Here is a 26,995-nt window from a genome sequence, read left to right on the forward strand (position 1 = left end):
GGTCTATTCATACAGCTTTGTTTTAGTAAAATAAAGGTCACTTTCTTGGGAAGGGGCAATCAGTCTGAACTCTGTCCTTTGTTAGTCAGATAGCATCACTGTCTTTGCCTGTGTGCATCCCAGAACAGTGGGAGGTCCAATTGCTAAGGACAACTCAACAATTTATAACCTAATCTCTGATTCAGGTCATCCTAAGGTTACTAGTAATTAACATTAAAGTTTGGCTCAAGCCCCTGAGTTGGACCTTTCCACCAAAACCAGACACTTCAGTCTCTTCTGCATCAAATCCGAATACTTCTGGGATCTATCCCTTTTTTTTTCATTTTCTCAAGAACTTTCTGATCTTCAATACATGGCACATTCATATTTTCTTTTCAGTGTGTTAATTACATATTGATAAGGGATTATTAATATCCATAATCAGAAAAATAAACAAATAGGCAAATTCAGCAAGAAAAAAGCATTTACTATTCATTCCAAACCATTCTAATGTTTACTTAAACCACCTGAATTATCAAATAAAATTGAGGAAGAAATTCTTTAATTTTCACCCATTATTCCATTCATCCTACAGGTGTTTATTGAGCACTCTATGTGTCAATTCCATAAATCAATGCCTGACTAAAAGATGATTAATGGTAAATGATACGTTTCTCAACAACGAGCACCTCATTTGTTAAGAGCAATTCCCGAGAAAAATAATTTGATGATTTGCATGTTCTAGTCATCCCTTCATCTCCTTAAGAAAATGTAACAAATACTCCACTTTTTTTTTTTTTTTTTTAGGCAGAATAAGGTGACCCAGACTCTTACATTTCTTGATTCCCAACCTAGCAAAAAAAAGTTGGCTAAAGTGAATTTATTCTCTCATATCGAATGAGAGCTATGACATTAATACCAGCCAAGCCAAGCAGCACTGGTAAGTAGGATTGATCAGAAGCCCCACTGTTAATAAGCAGCCAGGAGAATCACTGTCCTTCCTCACTCAGAGACATCAAGCAAAAAGTAGGAGGAGAGATATCAGGAAGGGAAGTCCTGCCAGACAAATAGATTTGCCCAGAAAGCTACTTTTTGGTCCCTGAAAGCCTGAGGAGTTGCCTCCTTCACCCAAAGACACCAGGCAGTCAGGCACCTGTTAAGGGGGGATCCTGCCACAATAAGCACTTTTATTAAGAAATGTTCTATTTCTCTGCTGGACCTGAGAATATCTTCACAACCAAGAGACAGTAGGAAGCCAGAGAGCACTTGGAAGGGGGATTCAGCTACTACATGTGAATAGTCCCCAAAGCACTTTGTCTCCAGGGGCCTGAGACTTCTCTCTTACTTCAATATTCCAGGTAGCCAGTAGCACCCTGAAGAGGGGTCCTCAGCCTAACAAGTGGCCTAGACCAGAAAACCTATTCGTACTAGCAGGCCAGATACTTTTTCTCCACCTTGATATAGACAGCCTGGAAAACTCCTTACACCTCCTGAGCAAGGACCAGTGGGTGTTTCACCTGAATCAAAGACAGTAACAGAACAGAGTAGCATGGCAAAGGCTCTAAAAATAAAATTTTCACTGGAAAGACCGCCCAAGAAACTACGCCAGGATCTGCTGAAACTGAAGAAGGTACTGCCTGCTAAAATGAAAGATTTAAATGAGATCCCAAATTTCCCACCATAATAGCTAAAATGTCCAGGTTATAATTGAAAATCACCTGTCATAACAAGAACCAGGAAAATTACTACTTGGTGGCAAAACATGGTCAAATTATGCCAACATCAAGATGATAGAAATGTTTAAATTATCTAACAAAGATTTTAAAACACTCATCATAAAAATGCTTCAATGCATGATTACAAATTCCCTAAAACCAATGAAAAAAAAAATATCATGGAAAAAATAAAAGTTGTAAAAACAGAATTGACTGAAAATTATAGAATTGAAAAATACCATAACAGAAATTTTAAGATTTGCTAAACCTATTCAATAGTAGAGTTGAGAAGACCAGTGATAGAGCACTTGAATACAGATCAATAGAATTTACTCAATATGAACAATAGAGAGAAAAGGGGGGGGGATGGTGAAGAACAGAGGTTTAAGGATGTGTAAAAAAAGAAAGTTCCAATAGTGGATATTCCTGAAGGAGGGGAGAAAGAGAATGGGACATAAAAAGTATCTTATTAAACAATATTAAAAAACTTACAAAATTTGGCAAAAGACCTTCCAATTCAAGAATCTTAACAAAGTCAAAATAAGAGAAACCCAAAGAAATTTACATCAAGGTACATTATAATTAAAGTTCTGAAAACTAAAGATAAAGAAAATAATCTTGACAGCATTCAAAGAAAAATAATGTATTTCTTTGAGGGAGAAAATAATTCAAATGGAAACATTTTTTTTTTCTCTAACTACAGAGCCAGAATAAAGTGGAACACTTTTTGAGTGATGAAAAAAAAAAAAAGAACTGTCAACCACCAATTCTATGGCCAAAAAAACTACCCTTTGGAACTGAAGTGTCAATAAAAACATTCTCAGGTGAAGGAAAACAGAAAGAGCTTTTCATTAACAGTTCTATCTTTAAATCATAACTAAAGGGAAAACTGTAGTTTTTTTCTTTTCCTAAGAGAACTATTTCCTAAGAAGGAACAGTGGGGGTTTAAGGTCCTGTTTCCCCAAACCCAGTTGACCTGATTTGATTACCTGGCTGAGCTAGAAAGTTTAACCAAGGTAAGGCAGTAATTCAAAGCAAAAATGAATGGAAACAGAAAATAAAACTAGAGTAGCATGGGCAGCATGAATAGAGCTAAAGTACACAATTCTCAGTGTAACAAAGAGAATAGAGAGCTAAAGTACACAATTCTCAGTGTAACAAAGAGAAATTTTATTTAACAACAAATAGAAAGTTTAGAGCACTTCCAAAGTGAGTTGGAAGTAGGTCTCTGTCATGATGGACAGAAGGGGAGAGAGATGGAGATGCAAAGGCAGTGCAAAGGCATAAATGGCCTCTTTTCCTCCATTTTAAAATTGGTTGCAACTGTTTCATTGGCCTCTCTGCTCCAGGAATTGTTGCTCTTTTCTACTGGTCATTGATTATCATACCTTTCTATTGATTATTAGTTATCTAGGTTACCTGACGCTTACATTCTTATGGGCCCTGCAGACTTCCTGGAGGCCACACTTCCCTCCCTTCCCCCTTGAAGCCCCTTTCTTAGTGTGCCTTCTCAGGAATCTTAGTGCATCACGAAGGAAGAAAGAATAATGAAAAGAGAAGAAATACAGATACATGCAATGGACTATTCTTTCACCTTGAATTTTATGAGGTATAGTTGACTGAAACAAAAAGTATAAAAGTATCTGATGTTAAAGGCAATGATATTTAAAAGTGATGAAGTTAAAGAACTATAAATGGAAATAAGGTCCAAGTTTTACTTTGAGTAAAAATATACTGATATCATTAGACTGTAATAAGTTACATGTGTATATTGTAATATCATAACATTAAGAACACTAAACAAATAGAAACATGTAAAAACATTATATATAAATTAAGAAGGAATTCTGGAAAATATATATTTAAGTAACCTGTGGGAAGGCAAGAAAAGATAAACAGAGAACAAGAAATAGAGAAAACAAATAGAAAATAATAAAGTGGCCCTCTAAGCCCTAACATATCAATAACTACCTTAAATATGACCTAAAAAGGTTAATTAAAAGGTATAAATTGGCAAACTGAAGTGAAATAAAAGACTCACCTACATGCTGTTTACAATAAATTGACTCCAAATTAACAACAAAAGTGACTACAGGTTGAATGCAAAAAGAAAACACATACACAAATACTAATCACAGAAAGCAGTAATTGTTTCATTAATATTAAAATACAAAAAATGTTACTTCAGAGAAAAAAATTACTGAAGACAAAATAGAACATTACATGACAATAAAAGGATTGATCCACCTGGAAGACAAAATAATCCTAAATATGTATGTATCAAATGATGGAGTTTCGAAATACATAAAGCAGATTTTGATAAAACTGGGAGAAGAAAGAGACAAATCTACATTTATAACTGAGGACTTCAACATTCACCCAACAGTAGCAAGGATATAGACGATCTCAGCAGCACAACCAATCAGCCAACAGGATCTAATCCTTATATATTCCCTAACAGCAGAGGATACCCTTTATTTCCCAAGTGACTATGATATGTTCACAAAAATAAGCCACCCCCTGGCCAAAAAAATCCCTAAAGGTTTGAAGTCATGCAAAACATGTTCTATAAATATAATGAAATAAAACTAGAAATTAATAACAGAAAAACACCAGAAAACCCCCAAATTTAAGGAAAGATCTTAAATTATTTAAATATAATTCTCAAAAAATGGAAAAAGTAAACCAAAAGCAAGCAGAAAGAATAAATATAACAGAAATCAATTACATTAAATTAAAAAAAACAGAAAAAAAATGAAATAAAAACTTACTCCTCAAAAAAGAAATCCCTATAAAATTAGCAAAATTCTACCAAGACTAATGAGAGAGAGAGAGATTGAAAAGGAAGTCAAACAAAATAGCACTTATTGGAGGAAAAAATTGTAGTGCAGTTACACTGAATCGGGGAAGCCCTGAAAAGTGTCCCATAAGGCAAGCATAGGAGAGGTATTTCATAGGGGATTTCCACAAAATGTTGTTTTGGAGGCAGTTCATTTGATGAGCAGAAATCCTAAATCACAAACTCATTCTGACTGGTTAATTAATTAGAGTACTTCCAGCTGAGAGATACTGGATGCCTACAGATACTAATTTCAGTTTTTATCCAGGTCTATTGGAAATTCTGTAGTTTGACTTTTAGCAGGTATGAGTGCAATCTTTTAGAAATTCTTGGCCTTAATTGCTTCTTTTTCCTTCACATTTCCCTCTATTGCTCAAGATCTTTCTCCAGAAAGCATCACAGATCAATTGGAAAGTCTGATTTTCTCCCTTATCACTGGCAGGGACCTGTCCCAGGGAGTCATGTCTCTTATCTATCAGGGAGTCTCAGGGTCTAAAGGAGTGTAGGGGTGGGCTAGATCACATTTGAGGTTTTCAGGGACAAGCTTCAAGCTTACTGAGGTCTTATAAAAGTTGTCAGGTCACATGTCTTCTCTGAATCATAGGCATTACTTTCATTAAATTGTTATTTCTAAGCAAACCTGGGTAAGGAGTAACTTAAATATTACAACAATAGCAAAAATAATTATAATAGTGAATATCAAAAGTTAAAGAACAAAATTTACCCACATTCTGATTTTAGAAGATAGTCAATGAAGAGATCAAAAAGCCAAATTTTTAACAATAGATACTCTATTTTTTTCTTTAGTTTTTTTAAAGTTCCGATTAACATATGGGTGCAAATAATTAGGTTACATGTTTGCACTTGTTAGATAAAAGTTCACGTTGGACTTGAGCCTTCACCCAGGAGGTGTGCCATGTATACCTATGTTATACCTGTTAGGTGAGAGCTTACACTAGACTGTTTATCACAGCTCAGTTCACAATCACCAAGATGTGGACACAACCAAAAAGCCCATCAACACATGAATGAATAAATAAACTATGGTGTATCTATACCATGGAATACTATTCAGCCATAAAGAAAGATGGAGACTTTATATGTTTTGTATTTACCTGGATAGATTTGGAGAGCATCTTCCAAAGTAATTTATTACAAAAATGGAAAAGCAAGCATTCAATGTACTCAATACTAATTTGAAGCTAGTAGATGAAAAACTGCATACCGGCATCAGAGGAAAACAAAACTAAATTCAAGTGGAGGCAGAGGAGAGGAGAGAGGGAGTTTGGTAAGCTTTCAACAATGGGTACTCTAATTAGCTAATTAGTATGTGCACAGATTTTTTCAGCTTGGTCTCAAACTTTTACAAAGTATTTAACTAAGTGGAATAAGAGGTATTGGTTTAGTGCAAACACCTCCTTCCTTGGTCAACATATAATCAAAGGTAAACCTGTTGTATAAGGGAGTAGAAGGCAAAAATCAAGAATATAGAGAAAGCAACATATTAAGGGCCAAAATATTTCAGGGAACTTAATTGTATATAGGCCTTTCCAGGGGTCTTGGGTAGGCGGTGAACTTCAGCCATCATCTGCTTCACTTCATGGTAAGTTTTAGCTGTAAGTCGCTGAATGTTTCTGAATTTGAGGAAAGGGTAGGAGGTTTCTTTAAATAAATACGTATCATAAAGAAGAAATATGAAGTGTCAACACCTTTTAGTTTGGCGATGCAGGGACTGATTAAAGAGTGTCTGATATAGGGAGGCGGAGCAAGATGGCGGCCCAGTAACAGCTTCCTTGCATCTGGGCACTGTGAGTCTGGGGAGATAGGACTCCAGGCATCTCTGGCTGGTGGGATCTGCCTATCATCACTCCTATGAGGATACAGGGAGTCAGCGAGAGACTTCTGGACCCCAAGAGGAGGACTAAAACAGTGGAAAACTGGCAAGTGGTCGCGTGTGTTCAATCCATCTAAACCCGCCCACAACTGTAAGTTCAGTAGCAGCAAGACTGCAAACCAGAAAGGCCTTACCTGTGAACTGTTTTGGTGTCCTTGGACTTGGCACTGAGTTGAACTGCCTTGGGGAGGGCCTGAGCGGGAGTGCGGAGAACTTTGGCCGTTGTCTAGGGCCCCAGTCTGAGCCGCTGAGCCAGACGGAGCTAATAGTGTTTGGCGGTGGGTCACACGGAACCATTGTCAGTGATCTGTCCCGGCAAGCTCCGCCCTCAGGGTCACAGAGCTGGAAATAGGTGGGAGCTGGTAACCCAGCAACCAAGTAGCCTAAGGGTGGGGTCTGAGCCGCCTTGCAGCCCTAACCCTCAGGGGCAGAGTGAGACCGGTTTTGGCACACTGGATAAGTAGATAGCCACTTTAGCAGTGATTCCAACAAGAAAGCTGGGAAAGCTTCTGCTCAGCAAGTTTACAAGTTCAAAGTGCCTTTTAAGTGGGCCGAAAAGAGAATTAGGGTGTCTACCTGCTGGGGTTTGAGAAATCAGCAGCCTCCAGTCGTATCAGAACTGTGATTAACATCTCATACCCCAGAAGAACATGTGTTGCCCAGACAATATTCAATAACATATACAAACTGCTTTGTTTTTGGTTGTGTATTTTTTTCTTTATTTTTGTTTGGTTGGGTTTTTTTTTGTTTATTTTGACATTGTTGATGTTCTTTTGTTTTTTAATTTCAATCTTTTCCATACAGATCCCTTTTTCTTTCTCAATTTTTCTAGTTTAATTATAATTTCCCATTGCTGCCTTTTTTAATAACTAGAACTTCATTTTTCCTAGTGTTTCTACCGCTATTATTTGATTTTTCACCCAACTTTATCCCCGTAAAGTTTTCTTTTTGCTTGTTTTGGTTTGATTTATAGCATTTTTGTCTTTCCTCTCTACTTGCTGGAGGTGGGGTACTGTGTCTGATCAGGTTAGCAAAGAGCTGCTGACCTCAAGGGAACCACGCAACTGGGCACCCCCAGAAGGTGGGGTTTTTTAAGGTTGTGTCAAAGTACCCTACTGTACACCTATATTGCCCTGTCTCCCTCTTTCTGTGCCTCTCTTCTTTTTGTCAATATTCCTTATACCCACCCCTTCTCCTTTCTCTATCTTTCTTTTTTTTCTTATCACTCGGTCCTCCTTTCTTTCATCCCTTTTTTGCTCTTCAACCTTCTCACCCTTCTGGTCCTGTAACCCTTAGTCCACAGGCACAAGAACTTAAAGAGCAAGAGGAAGTAAAAGGAAAATTAGGGCAAGGAAACAGATAAAAGAAATCACTCATGAGGAAGAATCAGCAGAAAACTCCAGGCAACATGAAGAACCAGTCTAGAACAACCCCACCAAGGGACCATGAGGTAGCTACTGCAGATGATTCCACCTGTAAAGAAACGTTAGGAATGACAGAAAGGGAATTTAGAATACACATGTTGAAAACAATGAAAGAAATGATGGAAACAATGAAGGAAATTGCTAATAAAGTGGAAAATAACCAAAAGGAAATCCAAAAACAGAATCAAATAAGAGATGAACGATATGAAGAATATAAAAAGGATATAGCAGAGCTGAAGGAACTGAAACAGTCAATTAGGGAACTTAAAGATGCAATGGAAAGTATCAGCAACAGGTTAGACCATGCAGAAGAAAGAATTTCAGAGGTAGAAGACAAAGTTCTTGAGATAACACAGACAGTAAAAGAGGCAGAAAAGAAGAGAGAGAAAGCAGAACGTTCACTGTCAGAATTATGGGACTTTATGAAGCGTTCCAACATACGAGTTATAGGAATTGCAGAAGGGGAAGAAGAATGCCCCAGAGGAATGGAAGCCATATAGAGAATATTATAAAAGAAAATTTCCCAAACATCACCAAAGATTCTGACACACTGCTTTCAGAGGGATATTGGGCCCCAGGTCACCTCAACTCTAACCGAACTTCTCCAAGACACATTGTGATGAACCTGTCCAAAGTCAAGACAAAAGAAAAGATTCTGCAAGCTGCCAGGAGTAAGCGCCAGTTGACCTACGGGGGCAAATCCATCAGAGTGACCGCAGGAAGTTTCTCTAATGAAACTTTCCAAGCAAGAAGACAATGGTAATCTACGTTTAATCTACTTAAACAGAACAATTTCCAGCCCAGAATTCTGTACCTTGCTAAGCTAAGCTTAAAAATGGACAGAGAAATCAAATCATTTATGGATATACAAACATTGAGGAAATTCGCCACAACAAGACCAGCTCTACAGGAAATAATTCAACCTGTTCTGCACACTGACCACCACAATGGATCAGCAGCAAAGTAAGAACTCAGAAATCAAAGGACAGAACCTAACCTCCACACTGATGCAAAAGATAAAACTAAGCAATGGACTCTCACCAAATAAGACGAATAGAATACTACCACACTTATCAATTATCTCAATAAATGTTAATGGATTGAATTCCCCACTGAAGAGACATAGATTGGCTGACTGGATTAAAAAACACAAGCCATCCATTTGCTGTCTGCAAGAAACACACCTGGCTTCAAAAGACAAATTAAAGCTCCAAATCAAGGGTTGGAAGACAATTTTTCAGGCAAATGGAATTCAGAAGAAAAGAGGAGTTGCAAACTTATTTTCAGATACATGTGGATTTAAAGCAACTAAAGTCAAAAAAGACAAAGATGGTCACTTTATATTGGTCAAGGGAAAAATACAACAAGAAGACATTTCAATTCTAAATATTTATGCACCCAATTTAAATGCTCCCAGATTCTTGAAGCAGATCTTACTCAGTCTGAGCAATGTGATATCTGATAATACCATCATAACAGGGGACATTAACACTCCTCTTACAGAGCTGGACAGATCCTCTAAACAGAAATTAAACAAAGATATAAGAGATTTAAATGAGACCCTAGAACAACTGTGCTTGATAGATGCATACAGAACACTCCACCCCAAAGATACAGAATATACATTCTTCTCATCACCCCATGGAACATTCTCCAAAATTGATCATATCCTGGGACACAAAAAAAATATCAACAGAATCAAAAGAATTGAAATTTTACCTTGTATCTTTTCAGACCATAAAGCACTAAAGGTGGAAATCAACTCTAACAAAAATGCTGAACGCCACCCAAAGGCATGGAAATTAAACAATCTTCTGTTGAATAACAGATGGGTGCAGGAAGAAATAAAACAGGAAATAATTAACTTCCTTGAGCATAACAACAATGAAGACACAAGCTACCAAAACCTGTGGGATACTGCAAAAGCAGTTTTGAGAGGAAAATTCATCGCTTTAGATGCCTACATTGGAAAAACAGAAAGAGAGCACATCAACAATCTCACAAGAGATCTTATGGAATTGGAAAAAGAAGAACAATCTAAGCCTAAACTCAGTAGAAGAAAAGAAATATCCAAAATCAAATCAGAGATCAATGAAATTGAAAACAAAAGAATCATTCAGAAAATTAATGAAACAAGGAATTGGATTTTTGAAAAAATAAATAAAACAGATAAACCATTGGCCAGACTAACTAGAAATAGAAAAGTAAAATCTCTAGTAACGTCAATCAGAAACGATAAAGGGGAACTAACAACTGATCCCACAGAGATACAAGAGATCATCTCTGAATACTACCAGAAACTCTATGCCCAGAAATTTGACAATGTGAAGGAAATGGATCAATATTTGGAATCACACCCTCTCCCTAGACTTAGCCAGGAAGAAATAGAGCTCCTGAACAGACCAATTTCAAGCACTGAGATCAAAGAAACAATAAAAAAGCTTCCAACTAAAAAATGCCCTGGTCCAGATGGCTTCACTCCAGAATTCTATCAAACCTTCAAGGAAGAGCTTATTCCTGTACTGCAGAAATTATTCCAAAAAACTGAGGAAGAAGGAATCTTCCCCAACACATTCTATGAAGCAAACATCACCCTGATACCAAAACCAGGAAAAGACCCAACCAAAAAGGAGAATTTCAGACCAATCTTACTCATGGATATAGATGGAAAAATTCTCAACAAAATCCTCGCCAATAGATTACAGCTTATCATCAAAAAAGTCATTCATCATGATCAAGTAGGCTTCATCCCAGGGATGCAAGGCTGGTTTAACATACGCAAGTCCATAAACGTTATCCACCATATTAACAGAGGCAAAAATAAAGATCACATGATCCTCTCAATAGATGCAGAAAAAGCATTTGATAAAATCTAGCATCCGTTTGTAATTAGAACACTGAAGAGTATAGGCATAGGTGGCACACTTCTAAAACTGATTAAAGCTATCTATGACAAACCCACAGCCAATATTTTACTGAATGGAGTAAAACTGAAAGCTTTTCCTCTTAGAACTGGAACCAGACAAGGTTGTCCTCTGTCACCTTTACTATTCAACATAGTGCTGGAAGTTCCAGCCAATACAATTAGGCAAGACAAGGAAATCAAGGGAATCCAAATGGGAGCAGAGGAGGTCAAACTCTCCCTCTTTGCTGACGACATGATCTTATACTTAGAGAACCCCAAAGACTCAACCACAAGACTCATAGAATTCATCAAAAAATACAGTAATGTTTCAGGATATAAAATCAATGTCCACAAGTCAGTAGCCTTTGTGTACACCAATAACAGTCAAGATGAGAAGCTAATTAAGGACACAACTCCCTTCACCATAGTTTCAAAGAAAATGAAATACCTAGGAATATACCTAATGAAGGAGGTGAAGGACCTCTATAAAGAAAACTATGAAATCCTCAGAAAGGAAATAGCAGAGGATATTAACAAATGGAAGAACATACCATGCTCATGGATGGGAAGAATCAACATTGTTAAAATGTCTATACTTCCCAAAGCAATCTACCTATTCAATGCCATTCCTATCAAAGTACCTACATCGTACTTTCAAGATTTGGAAAAAATGATTCTGCATTTTGTATGGAACCGGAAAATACCCAGTATAGCTAAGGCAGTTCTTAGCAATAAAAATAAAGCTGGGGGCATCAGCATACCAGATTTTAGTCTGTACTACAAAGCCATAGTGGTCAAGACAGCATGGTACTGGCACAAAAACAGAGACATAGACACTTGGAATTGAATTGAAAACCAAGAAATGAAACTAACATCTTACAACCACCTAATCTTCGATAAACCAAACAAGAACTTACCTTGGGGGAAAGACTCCCCATTCAATAAATGGTGTTGGGAGAACTGGATGTCTACATGTAAAAGACTGAAACTGGACCCACACCTTTCCCCACTCACAAAAATTGATTCAAGATGGATAAAGGACTTAAATTTAAGGCATGAAACAATAAAAATCCTCAAAGAAAGCATAGGAAAAAACACTGGAAGATATTGGCCTGGGGGAAGACTTCATGAAGAAGACTGCCATGGCAGTTGCAACAACAACAAAAATAAACAAATGGGACTTCATTAAACTGAAAAGCTTCTGTACAGCTAAGGAGACAATAACCAAAGCAACGAGACAACCTACACAATGGGAAAGGATATTTGCATGTTTTCAATCAGACAAAAGCTTGATAACTAGGATCTATAGAGAACTCAAATTAATCCACATGAAAAAAGCCAACAATCCCATATATCAATGGGCAAGAGACATGAATAGAACTTTCTCTAAAGATGACAGACGAATGGCTAACAAACACATGAAAAAATGTTCATCATCTCTATATATTAGAGAAACGCAAATCAAAGCAACCCTGAGATATCATCTAACCCCAGTGAGAATGGCCCACATCACAAAATCTCAAAACTGCAGATGCTGGCGTGGATGTGGAGAGAAGGGAACACTTTTACACTGCTGGTGGGACTGCAAACTAGTACAACCTTTCTGGAAGGAAGTATGGAGAAACCTCAAAGCACTCAAGCTAGACCTCCCATTTGATCCTGCAATCCCATTACTGGGCATCTACCCAGAAAGAAAAAAATCCTTTTATCATAAGGACACTTGTACTAGACTGTTTATTGCAGTTCAATTTACAATCGCCAAAATGTGGAAACAGCCTAAATGCCCACCAACCCAGGAATGGATTAACAAGCTGTGGTATATATATACCATGGAATACTATTCAGCCATTAAAAAAAATGGAGACTTTACATCCTTCGTATTAACCTGGATGGACGTGGAAGACATTATTCTTAGTAAAGCATCACAAGAATGGAGAAGCATGAATCCTATGTACTTGATCTTGATATGAGGACAATTAATGACAATTAAGGTTATGGGGGGGGAAGCAGAAAGAGGGATGGAGGGAGGGGGGTGGGGCCTTAGTGTGTGTCACACTTTATGGGGGCAAGACATGATTGCAAGAGGGACTTTACCTAACAATTGCAATCAGTGTAACTGGCTTATTGTACCCTCAATGAATCCCCAACAATAAAAAAAAAAAAAGCTAAAAGAAGAGTGTTTGATGTAGACCTCTTCATTAAATTAGGAAGGAATTCTTTTGAAAATGCCTCTTCCAGTAGACATCACCAGGTGGAAGTTATGATGTTTTCCTTGTTTTTGTCTCCTGGGAGCATACTGTGGAAAGATTATTCTACTAAGGTTATGATTTTGTCTACAGGCTGAATTATTTCCTTTATGATATTGGAGAAAATCTCCTTTAATCCATCGAATATCAAAAGCAAAGGAAGCTAAATGCAAGGGTCATCCTGTGATAACCTCAAAAGTTAACAACTTAAATTTTCCAAAAGGTACAGATCTTAGATTGAATAGGACCAGAGAAAGTACCTTTGACCAGGCAATTTTGTTTCCACATATTTTGCTAGTCAAGTTTTGATAATGCCATTCGGTCTTTCCACCACTCTGGATGACTGGAAATGATAGGCACAATAGAAATGTTATAATATAGGTCAAACTTTGCAGATTCGTTTTACAAAGTGGCTAGTTAAGTGTGTTACTCGATTGCTATGCAACTCTGAATGTATGGACCATTTAGGAACAACCCAACAAAGGCAAGGAAATGCTTCTACCCAATAGGAAAATATACAAATCATAACAAGGACATATTTAGAATCTTGTAAGGGAAATAGCTGGATGAAACCCATTTGACAAACCTGAAAGTTGTATTAGGCAGGTCAAGATGATTTGAAATTAACTTGTCTTTCCTGGGTTAATTTTGGGCAAATAGTTTAAGAGAGTTGCATCTCTGGTGGCCCTTGAAATAACTGCCAACCAACACTGCTTCATAAACTTAAAAGTTTATGACTTTCCTAATCTTATGTGCCATTTTGAGCAGTTTTTTCATATCTTCTTATAAGATTTATTATTGGAATCATACTCTAAATTTGTTTTGCAGGGAAAAATGCAATAATTATTAGCTTAATACATTTTTTATGTGGTGCCTCAGAGTAGGCATCTTTATCAATATCATTTAAATCCTTTTGGGGGGGAAATACTCAATATTAACTATAAGATTTTTAGTATTAGTAGAACTCAAGGCAACTGCTTTTACTGTGTGACCAGTCACAGTTTCCCTTAGCCTCATTAGATTGAAATTTTAACAATGGCCAAGGCAAAGAGAAGTTAAATTGGATAAATTATTGACAAAAGTTTCATTTTTAATTTGGTTTCCTCTAGAGGTTTAAAATCCTCTTTATTTTCAAAGTGTACCCCAAACACAAACAACCCCAAAGGTATAACAACTATTGATATAAATATTTGCAATTTTACCTGTCACTAGAGTACAAGACCTGTTTGAAGTTCTGGGTATTGGGCCAAAATAGCCATCTGTAGTGGGGCTGCTTCAATTGCTCCAATTGCTTCAAAAAGACATAGGAGAAGAGGTTTTCTCTAGAAGATTTCCACAAAAAAATTGGTTTTGTCTGAATTAGAGATTTTATCTCACTTTCTTTAGCTCAAACATTCTAATAATTTTTGCCTGCAAAAGCCCTTTTTTATATCCTTATGTTTTCTGTTTTGGGTTTTTTTTTTTTTTGGAATTTAGAATATTTTATTAAGACATTTATATTCCACAGTTAGTAAGTTTCACATGTACCCTTGTAAGATGCACCATAGGTGTGGTCCCACCAATTACCCTCCCTCCACCCATCCTCTCCCCTCCTCTCCCCTCCCTTTCCCCATATTCTTAGGTTATAATTGGGTTACAGCTTTCATATGAATGCTATAAATTAGTTTCATAGTAGGGCTGAATGGATATTTTTGGATACCTTTTCTTCCATTCTTGAAATACTTTGCTAAGAAGAATATGTTCCAGCTCCATCCATGTGAGCATGAAAGAGGTGAAGTCTCCATCTTTCTTTAAGGCTGCATAATATACCATGCTATACATACACCACAATTTATTAATCCATTCATGAGTTGATGGGCACTTGGGCTTCTTCCATGATTTAGCAATTATGAATTGGGCTGCAATAAACATTCTGGTACAAATGTCTGTTATAATGTGATTTTTGGTCTTCTGGATATGTAGTAGAGGAATTGTGAGATCGAATGGCAGGTCTATTTTTAGATCTCTAAGTGTTCTCCAAACATCTTTCCAAAAGGAATGTATTACTTTGCATTCCCCAGCAGTGTAGAAGTGTTCCCTTTTCTCCACATCCATGCCAACATCTCTGGTTTTGGGATTTTGTGATATGGGCTAATCTCACTGGAGTTAGATGATATCTCATAGTAGTTTTGATTTGCATTTCTCTGATGATTAAGGATGATGAGCATTTTTTCATGTGTCTGTAGGCCATGCGCCTGTCTTCTTCAGAGAAGTTTCTCTTCAAGTCCCTTGCCCGCCCTAGAGATGGGATCACTTGTTCTTTTCTTGCTAATACATTTGAGTTCACTGTGGATTCTGGTTATTAAACCTTTATCGAAGACATAACCTGAAAATAACTCCTCCCATTCTGAGGGCTGTCTTTCTGCTTTACTTACTGTGTTGGAACTTTAAGAAGTGCAAAGAATTTGGAAAACTGCTGTGTGTGTATTAGCTAAGAAGCATTTCCGGGTATAGGCCACCTGTGCCTGGAATCTCAATATTATAACAACCGACTTTTTAAGCCACCTTAGACAAATCATAGAAAAGATAAAGCTTTCATGTATCCCTATGCCTTTGTGAGTTTAGGCAGGTTTTAACCTCTCAGATTTTTAAAATCATTATTTATGAAAAGGGTTATACTATAATAACAGTTGACAGACTAATAATAATCATACTTGATATTATTAAGATAATACTTGTCTCATAAAATTTTTTGAGGGTTGGAAATAGTTAATGCCTGTAAAAGACTTAGCTTAGTGCCTGGCAAGCACTGAACACACATCATATATTGTCTATTATTGTAAATGTCAAGAATTAGTGACAAAAATATCAAAACTGCTTTTGTGATTGTGGAATTAAAATGGTATACAGGTTTTGAGTCAGTCGGATAATAATTAAAAGCTAAGTGCTGCTGGGCACAGTGGCTCATTCCTGTAATTCTAGCACTTAGGCAGAGGTGGAGGATCATTTGATGCCAGGAGTTTGAAATCAGCCTGAGCAACATAAATGGGCCCCATCTCCACAAAAAAATAGAATAGAACATTAGCTAAGTGTGGTGATGTGTGTCTGTAGTCCCAGGTACTTGAGAGGCTGAGCCAGGAGGATCCCCAGAGCCCAGGAGTATTCCTTGAGCCCAAGAATTTGAGGTTGCATTGAACTATGATGTCATCACTGCACTCTAGCCTGTGTGACAAAGTGATGGCCTGTCTCAAAAAAAGAAAAAAAGAAAAAAGAGAATAAAAAAGAAAAAAGAATGGTTTTGAAGGCAGTTTAATGGCAGGGCAGAAGTTACAAATCACAACTTATTCAGATTGGTTAGTTAATTAGATTCCTCCCAGCTGGGAGATGCTGAATGCTGGTAGATACTGACTTCAGTTGTTTATCCAAGTCTATTAGAAATTCTGTGGTCTTATTTTTATCAAGTGTAAGTAAAATTTTCTTTCCCAGCTCTACTTTAGAAACCCTTAGACTTAGTTACTTCATTTTCTTTCCCAGTGTGCACATACAAATTATCAATAATGGGAAGGAAAGGGGGTATGTCACTATAGATCCTGGAAAGGGCACCTGCCCCATATACCAGAGGTGGTGGGTTCAAAACTCGGCCCCGGCCAAAAACAGAAAAAAAGAAAAAAAGTTAATTGGTGGCACCTGTGACTCAAAGGAATAGGGCGCCAGCCCCATATGCCAGAGGTGGCGGGTTCAAAACCAGCCCCCAGCCAAAAACTGCAAAAAAAAGGGTAGTAAGATAATGCTATAAAGAACTTCACACTCATAAATGTGGCAACTTAAAAATGGACCAATTCCTTGAAAAATACAAACCACCAAAACTCAACCAGGACAGAATATACAATCCAAATAGTTCTATAACCACTATAAGGATTGAATTTATAAGTTGACTGCAGTGGTTCAAGCTTCTAATCCACCTAGCATTGTGAGAGGACAATGAAAAGGATTGCCTGAGACTAGGAGTTTCAGACCAGCCTAAGCAACATAGTGAGAACCTCTCTCTACAAAAGTAGAAAAAAATAGCCAGGTGTAGTAGCATGTACCTGTAGTTCAGTTACTTGAAAGTCTGACGTTGGAGCATTGCTTAAGCCCAGGAGTTTGAGACTGTAGTAGTTCAAACCCAGCCCCCAGCTGTAGTAGATATGACTATGTCACTGAACTCCAGCCTGGATGTTAGGACAAGATCCTGTTTAAAAAAAAAATTGAATTTATAATTAATAATTTCTTTCCCCTAAAATAAATCTTAAAGTCTAGGTGGTTTCACTAGAGAATTCTACCAAACTTTTAATTTATAATTTATAATTTATAATTTCTTTTCCCCAAAAGAAATCTTGAAGTCTAGGTGGTTTCACTAAAGAATTCTACCAAACCTTTAAAGAACTAATACCAATTTTACACAATCTCTTCCAGAAAATGAAAGAGGAATGAAATGTTCTGATTCATTTTATAATATTAATATTACTAAAATACATAAATAAATGCTATAAAAAGAAAGAAAACTACGTTCTACAGATCACTTTCTCTCATGAACTAGGAAGCAAAAATCCTCAACAAGATTACAAATTAATTGAAATGATACATTTTTTAAATTACACATGGAATCATAAAATATATGGTTTCCAAGACATGACTTTCTCTTTCACTTAGCATAAATTAGTGATGCCTAGACTGGGGATTGGTAGAGCATGGGGAGTGTCATGCTGCTGAACAAAATACTACTGGGTAATTTAGAAATAACAGAAATTTATTTCTTGCAATTCTGGAGGCTCAGAAGTCCAAGGTCAAGGTCTAACATATTTAGCATGTGATGAGGGCTTCTCTCTGCTTCCAAGGTGGTGCCTTCTTGCTGCATTCTCTGGAGGGGATGAATGCTGTGCCCTCATACAGAAGAAGGTAAAAGGTCAAAAAAGGCCTTGTAAGCTCCCTACAGCACCTTTATTCTATACAAACTTTTGGGATTTACAGGCATGAGCCACTTTACCCAACCTATAAATTCAGTTCTTGTATAAGCTATAGAAATATTTGAATTATCTATTTCATCTTGGTTGAATTTTGGTGGCTTATATTTTTCAAGGAATTGGCCCATTTCTAAGTTGCCAAATTTTTGAGTCAAATGTTATTTATAGTTTTAACTCCATGAGTTTAGAGACCTCATGTCCTAATAACCTCTTGAAGGCTTCATCTCTTAATACTGTTGCACTGGGGATTAAGTTTTGACATGAATTTTTGAAGGGGATACAAACACTTAAACTATAGTAGGAAGTGACTATTAACATATACAGGGTTTCTTAGAGGGATGATAAAAACATCTGAAACTTAGATTATGGTGATTGTTGTGCAATTCCATAAATATACTAAAAACAATTATATCACTATAAAGATGTTTCAAAATCTATACACTATGATCAAGAAAGATTTGTTCCTGGTATGAAAGATTAATTTAATATTCAAAAATCAAACAAAATTGTCTACCATATCTAGAGTCCAAAGAAGAAAAGTTGAGTGATCATATTAGAGAAAAGCCACTTGACAAAATCCAACACCCTTTCGCAATCAAAATAAGCTAATAATGAAAGCAAATTAACTCAACTTGATAAAGAGCATTTATAAAAATCTTACAGCTAACATTATATTTAATAGTGAAAGACAATGCATTCTGGTTTTCCCAATGTTCTTGAAAGCACAGTTTTAAAAACCATGTAATTTCCAAAAAATCTTGTTAGGCTATTGTAAGTTTCATTCCTTTTTTTTGATTTCTAAGATGATGACCAAGAGGCTTTATTGGTCTATGTACAATTTTTTATATGTATTCTCTCACTTAAATGCATCTTCTACATTAAAATACAATTAGATGAAATCAAGGATTTTTTAAACTCATATATTTGTAGTTTATGACGTATTTTAATGTTAGTAGTTACCAAACTTCAATTTTCTAGATACTTTTAAAGCACATTAAATGTTGTGACAGAGAAACAGAGAGAAAGACGTTTAAGAATCATTATGGAGGTAGAATGATAACCTCTTGGTAAAAAAACAATGGCATTTACACATACCAATTGCCAGAATTATAATAGAATATTAGGATCTGAGAGGTATTAATCTTAATAAAATAAAGCTGTTTCTATACTTCTTGCATGTTGTATTCAGAATACCAAGGAAATGTAGGAAATATAGAAAAGAAGTATTCTTCCTTGTACAAAGATAAAAATAGGTATTCTGCTTTTAAGACAATAGTTTAATTTACTTCCTTGACTTGAGAGTCAAAAGAAAGGAAAATCTTGAACCAGAAGTAATCGTGGGACTTAGAAGGGGCAATTAATTATTATAATTATCAAGTATATCATTTTGAGCACAATTCACAGTCTTGTCCTATTACTATAATAAGTACAAGATAGGAGTGAATTAATAGCAGAGTGAAAGAAGTAGCAGAGAAACAACTGACAAATGATAATGGAAGAACACTTGAGCTCAGGAAATAATAGTGAATATAAATTTACATTATCAAGTAATATTTTAATTACTGAAAGAATTTAAAAATGCTTTTGATAGTAATTATAAAAGTTCAAAAAACATTTCTCCTATGCATTTAATTAATGTTCAAGAAAATATAAAACACTGTCTTACCTCAACATATAGACTTTTTACTTGAAGACATTATGTAGATTTGTGAGACATAAATACGGAACTTTTCATCCTCCTTGAATTTATGCAGAATGTAGGAGTAAGACTTATTCAGGTCAATAAGAACATGCATAACTTTTTTTCTTTTCATTGACAGTAAAAACAGAGCATTTTTTTTGTACATTCATAAAATGTTTTTTTATTAATATATATTCCAACAGGAAGGAAGGCTGGAACATGGGAAGGAAAGAAAAAAGGAAATCTTTAAGATTATTCAAGAAATGGAAGAGAAAATTATAACTTCAAGTATCACACTGAACAATGTATTTCAATTCAGAACATCCTGACAATGTTCATCTCTGCCATCATTTTCTCACTTAGAAGACATATGTAAGAGACAAAGGCAGAAATCCTACTGTGGATTATGGGGCCTTGACTGAAACAGTTTTTGCTGCTACCTATATGTATATATTTTTAATTGTTTGAGATTCATTGAGGGTACAAAGAATTAGTTTACATTGATTGCATTTATTAGATAAAGTCTCCAAAAGGTGTGCCATACACCGTGACCCCCCATGCCCCTCACTCATCCCCCATCCCCACTTGCTCATTCCCCTACTCCCCCCTTTGTATTAGCTCATCTACTTCTCTCATATCATAATTGAATACATTGGATTCTTGCTTCTCCATTCTTATGATACTTTACTAAGAATAATGTGTTCCACCTCCATCCAGGTTAATACAAAAGATGTAAAGTCTTTTTTTTTTTTTTTTTTTTTTTTGCAGTTTTTGGCCAGGGCTGGTTTTGAACCCACCACCTCTGACATATGGGGCCAGCGCCCTACTCTATTGAGCCACAGGTGCCACCCAAGTCTCCATCTTTTTTAATGGATGAATAGTATTCCATTGGAATACATATACAATAGTTTGTTGATCCATTCCTGGGTTGCTGGGCATTTATACTGTTTCCACATTTTGGTGACTGTAAATTGGGCTGTGATAAACAGTCTAGTACAAATGTCCTTATGATAAAAGGATTATATTTCTTCTGGGTAGATGCCCAGTAGTGGGATTGCAGGATCAAATGGGAGGTCTAATTTGAGTTATTTGAGGATTCTCCATACTTCCTTCCAAAAAGGTTTAATTTGTAGTCCCACAATGTAAAAGTGCTCCCTTCTCTCCACATCTATGCCAGCATTTGCAACTTTGAGACATTGTGATGGGGGACATTCTCACTGGGGTTAGGTGATAACACAGTGTAGTTTTGGGTTGCATTTCTCTGATGATTAGGGACAAGGAGAATTTTTTCATGTTTGTGTAGCCATTCATCTGTCTTCATTAGAGAAAGTTCTATTCATGTCTCTTGCCCAGTGATATATGGTATTGTTGGCTCCTTTTTGTTGATTATTTTTCCGTAGATCCTAGTTATTAAGCTTTTGTCTGATACATAATATGCAAATATCTTTTCCCATTCCGATGATGGTCTGTTTGCTTTGGTTGTTGTTTCCTTAGTTGTGCAGGTGCTTTTCAGGTGAATTAATTCCATTTGTTCATTTTTGTTGTTGCATTTGCCATGGAAGTCTTCTTTATAAAATTATTCCCCAGGTTGATATCTTCAAGTGTTTTCCCCGCACTTTCTTCAAGGAATTTTATTATTCCATGCCTTATATTTAAACCTTTTATCCATCTTGAATCAATTTTTGTGAGTGGGGAGAGGTGTGGGTCCAATTTCAGTCTTTTACATGTGGTTATCCAGCACCATTTACTGAGTAGGGATTGTTTTCCCCAGTGTATGTTCTTGTTTGGTTTACCAAAGATCAAGTAGCCATATTAGTTTCATCCCATAGTTTTCTAATCAGTTCCAAATGTCAAATTCTCTATTTTTGTGCCTATTCCACACTGTTTTGATTGCAATGGCCTTGTTGTATAGCCAAAAGTCTGCACCTTTGTTTTTATTACTAAGTATTGCCTTTGCTATACGGAGTTTCTTCTGGTTCCATATAAAATGAAGAATTATTTTTTCCAAATCTTGAAAGTATGATGATGGTATTTTAGTGGGGATTGTATTGAACTTGTAGATTGCTTTGGCTAGTATAGACATTTTCACAATGTTCATTCTTCCCCACCATGAGCATGGTATGTTCTTCCATTTGTTAATGTCCTCTGCTATTTTGTTTCTTGTGGTTTCATAATTTCCTTTATACAGTCCTTCACCTCTTTTCTTGGGTATATTCCTAGGTATTTCAGTATTTCAATTTTTTTGAAGCTATTGTGAAGGGAATTTTGTCTTTTCTTAGCTTCTCATATTAGTTGTTATTGGCATATACAAAGGCTACTGATTTGTGGACATTGATTTTATATCCTAAGACATTGCTGTATTTTTTGATCACTTCCAGGAGTCTTGTGGTTAAATCTTGGGGTTCTCTAAGTATAAGATCATATCATCAGCAAAGAGGCAGAGTTTGAACTCCTCTGCACCTATTTGGATGCCCTTTATTGCCTTGTCTTGCCTGATTGTATTGTCTAGAACTTCTGGCAATATGTTGAATAGCAGTGGTGATAGAGGACAACCTTGTCTGGTTCCACTTCTAACTGGAAAAGCTTTCAGTTTTACTCTATTCAGTTTAATGTTAGCTGTGGGTTTGTTGTAGATAACTTTGATCAGATTAAGAAATAGGCCTCTATGCCTATATTCTTAAATGTTCTAATTAGAAAAGGATGCTAAATTTCATCGAATGCTTTTTATACATCTATGGAGAGGATCATATGGACTTTCTTTTTGCTTCTGTTGATATGGTCAATTATATTTATTGACTTGAATATGTTAAACCAGCCTTGCATCCCTGGGTTGAAACCTACCTGATCGTGATGAATGTTTTTTTTTAATGTGTAGCTGTAATCTATTGGCTAGGATTTTATTGAGAATTTTTGCATCTATATTCATTAGTGCAAGTGGTCTGAAATTCTCCTTTTTAGTTAGATATTTTCCTTGTTTTGTTATCAATGCTTCATAGAAAGTGTTGGAGAAGATTCCTTTCTTCTCAATTTTTTGGAATAATTTCTGCAGTATGGGTATAAGCTCTTCTTTGAAGGTTTGATGGAATTCTGATGCGAAGCCATCTAGACCAGGGCAATTTTGTTGGGAGATTTTTTACTGTTTCTGAGATCTCAGTTGTTGAAAGCAGCCTCTTCAAGAAATCTATTTCTTCTTGTTTAAATCTAGAGAGAGGATGCAATTCCAGGTATGGATCCATTTCCTCAACACTGTCAAATTTCTGGGTATAGAATTTCTTATAGTACCCAGAAATGATTTCTTGTATCTCTGTGGCATTTGTTATTTCCCGTTTATTATTTCTTATTGAGCATATTTAGAGATTTTTCTTTTCTGTTTCTAATTATTCTGGCCAAAGGTTTATCAATTTTATTAACTTTTTTCAAAAATGACTTTTTAAATTAATTTTCTGAATGATTCTTTTGTTTTCAATTTCATTAATCTCTGAATAAATTTTGGTTATTTCTTTTCTTCTGCCAGTTTTGGGATTAGATTGTTCTTCTTTTTCCAATTCCATAAGATGGGTCATTAGTTTGTTGATACTTTCTTTTTCTGTTTTTCAAAAGTAGGCATCTAATGGGATAAATTTCCCTCTTAAGACTTTTTTCTGTATCCCACAGGTTTTGGTAACTTGTGATTTCACTGTTGTTATGTTTGAGGAATTCAACAATCTCCTCTTTTATCTCTTCCTGAACCCAACTCTCATTCAGCATAAGGTTGTTTAATTTCCAAGTCTTTGTGTGAGTATGAATGTTTTTGTTGGAGTTCCACTGTTATTTCCCTCTGGTCTGAGAAGATACAAAGTATAATTTCTATTCTTTTAATATTGCTGAGATTTAATTTTTATCCTAGGATGTGGTAGATTTTGGAGTTTGTACCATGGGCTGATGAGAAAGATGTATATTCTTTATCTTTGGGATGGTGTGTTCTGTACATGTCTATTAATCCCATTTGTAGCTGAAATAAGATTGCAACCCCTCCTTTCTTCTGATTCCATTTGCTTGAAATAATGTTTTCCATCCCTTAACCCTGAGTCTTGATTTGTCTTTCAAGGCTAGGTGTGTCTCCTGGAGACAGCATAAGGATGGTTTGTGCTTTTTTTTATCCAATCAGACAGCCTGGGCCTCTTCAGTGATGAATTCAGTCCATTCACATTTATTGAGAGAATTGCTAAGTGTCATGTAGTTCTATTCATCTTATTTGTGAAATTTCATTGTGTAGTTTTCTGGCTGTTTACTTTGCTGGTGGTCCATTGTGATGGTCATTGTTGAGAATAGGTCTAAATATTTCCTATAGATCTGTTCCTGTTGTGGCAAATTTCCTCCATGCTTCTATATCCACAAAAGATTTGATTTCTCTATCAATTTTGAAGCTTAGTTTGGCAGAATACAGAATTCTGGGCTGAAAATTGTTCTGTTTCTGAATGTTGAAGGTGGATAACCATGCTCTTCTGGCTTAGAAGGTTTCAGTTGAAAAGATTGCTGTCATCTTAATGGCTCGGCCTCTGTAGGTTAGTTGGTTCTTACTCCTGACTGCTTGCAGAATATTTTTCTTCCATCTTGACTTTGGACAGGTCTATTACAATGAGTGTTGGAGAAGCTGTTTGAGTTGAGATGTCCTAGGGTTCTAATCTGTCTGAAAGTAGTGTGTTAGGTTCTTTAGTAAAACTTGGGAAGTTTTTGTTTATGATAGTCTCCAGTAAGACTTCCATTTCTTTGGGACAATCTTCTTCCCCTTCAGGAATCCCTATTATTTGTATGTTTGAATGCTTCTTTTAGTCACGTAGTTCTCTAAGTGCCTATTCTGCTTTCTCTCTCTTTTTTTCTGCCTCTTTAACTACCTGGGTTAACTCAAAAAATTTATCCTGTAGCTCTGAGTTTCTTTCTTCTCTGTGGTCTAACCCACTTTTGATACTTTCTACTGCATCTTTACATTCTCTGATGTCGCATTCATTTCCTTAAGGTCTGCCATATCCTTTCTATATTCTACATATTTCTCATCTGATTTTGGTTCTGTCTTTCCATTTTCTTGTCTATTCCTTTTATTGTCTTTGTCATCCATACTTTAAATTCCCTTTCTGTCAAATCCATTAATTCTTTATAGGAGTCTTCTGCACTAGCTGCCTCGTGGTCCTTTGAGGGAGTTGCTCTGTTTTAGTTTTTCATGTTGCCTGACTTTTTCTGTAGGTTACTCCTCATGTGTTCTTTCTTCTTGTTCACCTTCTTGTATTCCTTTTTACTTCTTACTGATTCCTTTGCTTCAAATTATCTTGTTTCAGAGATTAGGTATTGATGTGGCCTCAGCCTGAGCAAAGCCAAAGTCTTTCTCAAAGCCAAATAAACAGAAGTCCTTGCTATTGATGACAACATGTTGCAATATGTTGCTGGGACACCAGGTGGCAATGTGGTTTTATTAGGAGATAGAGAACACAGCTGGCAATCTCTATGATCCTTATTCCTAACTTAGTTGTCTTCAGTGATCACCTGCTTGTTTCTTCTGCATTCAGACTCTGCTGAAAGCTCACAAGAATCCTTCAGAGGCAGGTCTCACAGTGCTCCCTGACAATAGTTCCCAGGGGGTGCAGGAGTCCATCAGCCTATCCCAAGAGTGGAGTTCTGATCCTGGCAGGAAGAATTCAGACAGCCATGCTTTAGGCCCCTGCTAAGACCTCCTCACCACCTTCCCACAATGGTAGCCCTCTGGCCACTGAAACTTTCTCAATATGGTTGCCTCACCAACCACCCACTCTTCCAAGCTTTTCATTCAACATGCAGCTTTCCCCAACAACTTAAAACTCCAGAAAGGCTTTCTCCCATCCTGGACCTCCATGGGGGGCCAGCCCCGTGCCAGTCATAATCACGTGCCTAGTTCATCAGATTTCCACTGCTCAGATCATATGCTGTATCCAGCTCACCACCTCATCACTGTATTCCCTGAGATATGACTATGGTAAGGTCCCCATGCCAGATATGGCCAGATTCTCTCTCTTTCCTCAGTCATTCTGGGAGAACTCAGTGAGTGATATTTCTGGTCCACCATCTTGCTCTGTTCCCCCTGGTAACATTTTGAAATAAAAAAGAAGCAAACTATTGATATGTACCACAACATGGTGACTCTCAAATTATGCTGAGAGTAGGCATCTAGACCAAAAAGAAAAAAGAAAAAAATATATATACATATACTGCATGATTTCATCTATGTAACTCTTTAAAACATGCAAATTCCAATGATGGATGGTACATCAGTGGCTGCTAGGGCTGAAAATTAGAGTTGAATGAGGCAGGAGGGAACTTTTAAACATAATAGGCCTGTTCTATATCTTGATTATGGTGGTAGTTACACAACTATATAAAAATGTTTAAGTTCACTAAACTGTACACTTGTAAACAAACAAAAACTAAAAAATGTCTTTCTCCTTTCTCATATACAATGTTAAGCACCCTGGACTCCAGCACTCCACTTCCTATCCCCTAGAGAAGGCAAGGGTAATGTTTGTGTTTGATATTCAGCTCTACTCAAATTTCTAGCATGTGTGGTCTTCCCTAATTCCTTATAGTATTTCTCTGAGTCTTATGATCTGACCATTTGTGCTTCCCACCAAAAATGTGTATGTTACCTAATCCCCAATGAGATGAGATTAGGAAGTGAGGCTCTGGGTGGTGGTGGTGGGGGTGGTGATTAGGTCATGAGAGCTTCACTTTCATGAATAGGATTTGTGCCCTTAGAAAATAACCCCCAGAGAGCTGCCTTGCATTTTCCACCATATGAGGATAGTAAGAGAGTGCCATCTATGATCCAGGAAGTAGACCCTCACCAAATACTGCATCTTCCATTGCCATGATCTTTGACTTCCCAGCCTCCAGAACTGTGAGCAACAAATTTCTGTTGTTTTAAAGCTACCCATCTATAGTATTTTGTTATATGTATAGCAGCCTGAAATGCTCTGGTAGCCATTCCAAAAAAAAGAATTCTAAAATTGCTTTGAAGGGTGGACTAGGTGCTGGTTTTTGTGCATAGCTTCTCCAGGGGACTACCTCAAGGGTGACTGTAGTGATACTCAGCAACGAGGTATGTAATACTTTTTCTAGGATTACTTTGCAAACTTAATTGTCTGACCTTGTATAACCACTATGTAATTTCTGTTGTCAGACAGCATTTTAACTAAGTTCTAAGCACATTTCTCATTCCTGCTTAGCAACAAATGTAAAATGGCTGTTAATTCCTTTGTATCAAAGTTATCTAGCACAGAACAAGTTGGAGGCTACAGTAGAAAAGTCAGAAAAATAAATAAAGGAA

The 26,995-nt window shown here is 36.5% G+C and overlaps 1 pseudogene; it reads left to right on the plus strand.

Annotated features, from left to right (window-relative positions):
- Window positions 1-1,528: 1,528 nt before the first annotated feature.
- Window positions 1,529-26,995, plus strand: part of LOC128596399 (uncharacterized) — a 41,589-nt pseudogene continuing 16,122 nt past the window's right edge.

This window comes from Nycticebus coucang, chromosome 10 (assembly GCF_027406575.1).
Source record: "Nycticebus coucang isolate mNycCou1 chromosome 10, mNycCou1.pri, whole genome shotgun sequence".
Classification (NCBI taxonomy): Eukaryota; Metazoa; Chordata; class Mammalia; order Primates; family Lorisidae; genus Nycticebus; species Nycticebus coucang.